General features: G+C 61.6%; 1 long non-coding RNA gene across 1 annotated transcript; it reads right to left on the bottom strand.

Annotated features, from left to right (window-relative positions):
• Positions 1 to 269: 269 nt before the first annotated feature.
• LOC308516395 lies at positions 270 to 1,983 on the bottom strand. Its single transcript, XR_013995741.1, has 2 exons — positions 1,864 to 1,983; positions 270 to 558 (listed from the first exon to the last, which is right to left on the bottom strand). It is a non-coding gene; the product is annotated as an uncharacterized lncRNA (long non-coding RNA).
• Positions 1,984 to 3,587: the final 1,604 nt, after the last annotated feature.

A 3,587-nucleotide genomic window follows, 5' to 3' on the forward strand; every position in this document is an offset into this window, starting at 1 on the left:
GGGGCCAGGGGCGCGGTGGGGACAGGGACGCGGTGGGGCCAGGGACGTCGGCCTCCCCGCCTCTCCGGGAAGCCAGAGGAAGGATCTCAGGGGCGGCGTGGAAGCGGCGTTGTCATTCGTACTGAAGCACGGGCGCGAGTGCAGAGGAACAGCTTCCGGGGCGAGTGTGGCCCCTGGACAGTGGGCAGCTGACAGTGGGCAGCGATGGGGCTGCGGAGACGGGTCGTTTGCGGACTGTTCATGGTGGCTCTCAGCCCACAGTACACTGATTGGCTTTTTGAACAATGTGTTTGTATTTCTTTGAGAAAAATTAAAAAGGAGTGAACAGCCGGTGTAGCCCCTTCGGCGGGTGAAGACTCGGGTGCTCCGCAGGCCTGAGGGGCGTGCTGGCGTGGCCGGTCGGCCGAGCTGCGTCCTCCACGGGCAGGCGGTGGCCCCAGGAGAGGCAGGACGGAATGTGACCACGTGGGTCTCCGAGGTGAGCTGCTTGCCCCGCGGCTGCTGGCGGGGCAGCCTGACAAAAGCTCCGTCCGTTTCGGTCACGGCCTGTGAAGCCAGCTGCGTTCAGAAGAAACGTATGACCGTGATTTGTATTTATTTGATCCAAAAGGTTTCCTTTCAAAGAGAGAAGTAAGGGGCCCGGGGAAACTCTACTCAGTGACCGTGCACTCGCAGGCCACAAAGCAGGGGAGACAATTTCCATAATATTTCACCTCATTCTGCACACGTCTCCAAGCCGCCTTTGATGCCACAGTTCAGAACGCAGCCCAGAGCCTCTCGCTCTAAAACAAATCAGCTGCTCCCTGCGCACCCCCCTCCCCATTACCCCCACCTCCTACTTTTGCAACCTCAGCTCCCACCCACCCCACTCCCCTGCCCCTCCAACCTGCATGCCAGTGGGGCAGCTCACTACTAAGGTGTAATGTTTTGGGGGACCAGCGCCTCTGCTAGGGAGGTCTAGTGCAGAAAATCAGCAAGGGAGCCCCCAGGCTGGTGGGAGACTTTCAAGTAAAAGGGCAATTAAGACATCCAAGCCCCCCCCCCCCCCAGTTTAAAGTCTGTATCGGAGCTCTGCCCCTCCTCCCATCACGCCCTCCCCCCCACCAGACCCGTTCTTTTCCATTATGCTCTTGTGTCAGGCCTTTGCCCGTGCTGTCCACTCTTCCCTTCGCTTTCCAGGTCCCGGCACGGGCCACAGCACCCCGCGTCGTCTGCTGTGCGTGGGCATCTCCGCTCTGGGCTGTGAGTCTCGGAGGCGGAGCGGGAGAGGGTGCACAGAGGGCCCTACCTGGAGCCGAGCCGGCTAATGCTGGGCTCGGCACGTCCCGCTGGTGCCCCCGCACAGGCTACCTGAGCCTACAGGGAGGTTTCTGGGGGCCCTTACTCAGAAACCACTGGGGAAACTGGTACCATGCAGACCCCACCCCACCCCCAGGCCCCTAAGCTCTGCAGCCCAGGCTCCAGGGCTCGGTCGGGCTCAGCGCCCTTCCTCCAGCTCGGCGGCCTCTGCGGGCCGATGAATACACACGGCCCTGGCCCTGGCCCTGGCCCTTTGGGGAAGAAGCGGAGCCCAAGACCCAGAGCTCAGCGCCCCTGCTGTGGGCCTCAAAGCACCCAGCTCCTGCGCCTCAGTTTCCATACCAGCCTCCCCAGGGGGCGGAGAGGGTTAGACCAGCGTGGACACGTCCTCGGCAACGGCAAGGCCTAAAGAGCAGGAGACGCTCCTCGGGCAGCACCAGGCCACTGCAGGGTGGGGGTGCGGAGGCCCAGGCACGGCCCTCCCGGGGCTGCACCTTCCTCTGTCCCACACCCACCACCCTGACCAGTGGGAAACTGGCCCAGAAAGCACTGGGAGAGACGTACCCAGAACCTGGCAGAACCGGGGCTGCGCTGGGCCTCCCGCCGCCTCCAAGGACAGGATGAGCCCTCAGTTCTTGAGGAACTTTCAGTTCTTGCAGCCAGTGGTCCCTTCCAATGAAAGACGGGGAACGCTCTGCTCAGAGTACCTTGTAGGCTTGGGTCCCGGCGCCCCCTAGTGGCCATCCCTCAGCTTCCCACCTGCACTGGCCGGCCTGCTGTCTGGATGGCTGGTGGGAGGAGCCGGGCCCTGACAGGCTGCAGGGCTGTCCTGGGGGAGGAAGGGGACCGAGACCTGCATGCCCCTTGGACACACTGTGTAACCTCTCCCCCAGGAAACGTCTGCCTCTTTAATCTCGCCAGGGGCCTCCCAGGTCCCCAGCCCCAGGCGTCCTGTCCCAGCACCACCCCTCCGGGTGTCTGAGGTGCATACACGTCGGTCTCCTACACGAATAAGGGCTCGCCGTCCTGGGTGCTGTTCTAAGCACCCTGATGCACTAATCCCATAGTGCATAGAGCAATGCTATTGTCCCCATTTCACAGATGGAGAAAGCGAGGCCCTGGTCCTTCATCCATGGCCAGAGCCGAGCAACAGCCTGTGCCAGCCGGGGCTTCCCAGAGCTGAAAGTGGCGCCTGCAAATCTGGTTTAAATGGAAACCAGCCTCTGGGCAGCCCCCCCACCCCCCCTCAAAGCCCTGGATAAAGGCTCTGCATCCCTTTCATGCTGTTTATTCTTTTGAACAAATTGTGAGTTTTACAAGGCATTCAAGGCAAACACATGTTCCCGTGGTGAGAGTCGTGGGACCTGCTGGGCAGAGGGCTGTGAGGACAGCGGCACAGCCACCCAGCCCTGCCCTTCTGAGCACTGCGGCACCCTGAGCAGGCTCACACCCCACTGCCGCTTGGGCCACTGGAGAGAGGCCGGCCTCGTCTCCACAGGTTCCGCCCCACCCCCACCCCCACCGCAGCATCCCCCCACACCCCCTCCCGCTCCGCAGAATCTGGAGCCTCACAACACCCCAGGACAGGCCACTACTCTACATCCACTCGCAGAGGAGAAAACAGGTTCAGAGAGGGGAGGTGACTTGCCCAAGGTCACACAGCTGATTAGCGGGGGAGCTGGGAACTCGGGCCTCAGGGCTCCAAAGCTGTGCTTCCCCCACAACATCACTCCTGCCTTCAGAGCCAGGAGAGCAGAAGGACCGTGTCCGCTGTGCCCGCGTGCTGTCCTCCGCTCACACTGACTTGACAAAATCTGCCGCTCCAGGAGCAGGGACTGCCTCTAGGCTGGCGCTGCCCCTTGGGAGGTCCCTGCCTCCCAGGCCTCAGTTCCCCCTCTGAAGAACAGGGAGATGGGCCCACGGAGCCTTGCAGCCCCCACCCTTCCAAGGAAACAACATGGCTGGCGGTGTCACCTCGGGCAGCCCTCGCCATTGTCAGTCACACCCTTCGGCCTGGTGACTCCCCTCCCCCCCTACCCCCGAGGGTACAGGTAACCCTCAGAAGTGCCCCAAATACCAGAGGTGGTTTTAGTCTGACATGAAATCCCCAACCAGAACTTTGTTTTCAAAGTAATTGAACACGTGCCCCATAAAACGTAAAACTATGAAAAGACTCACAATGAAGCAACCCCATTTTCTGAGGGATAAATTGGGGGAAACCCACTTACCTTATATTCAGGCAATATATGGCAGCTGCCCCCCCAGAGGCCTGGAGGAGCGCCCCGGCC

The sequence above is a fragment of the Myotis nattereri genome (genome assembly GCF_964212035.1).
Source record: "Myotis nattereri genome assembly, chromosome: 3".
NCBI classification, from domain to species: domain Eukaryota; kingdom Metazoa; phylum Chordata; class Mammalia; order Chiroptera; family Vespertilionidae; genus Myotis; species Myotis nattereri.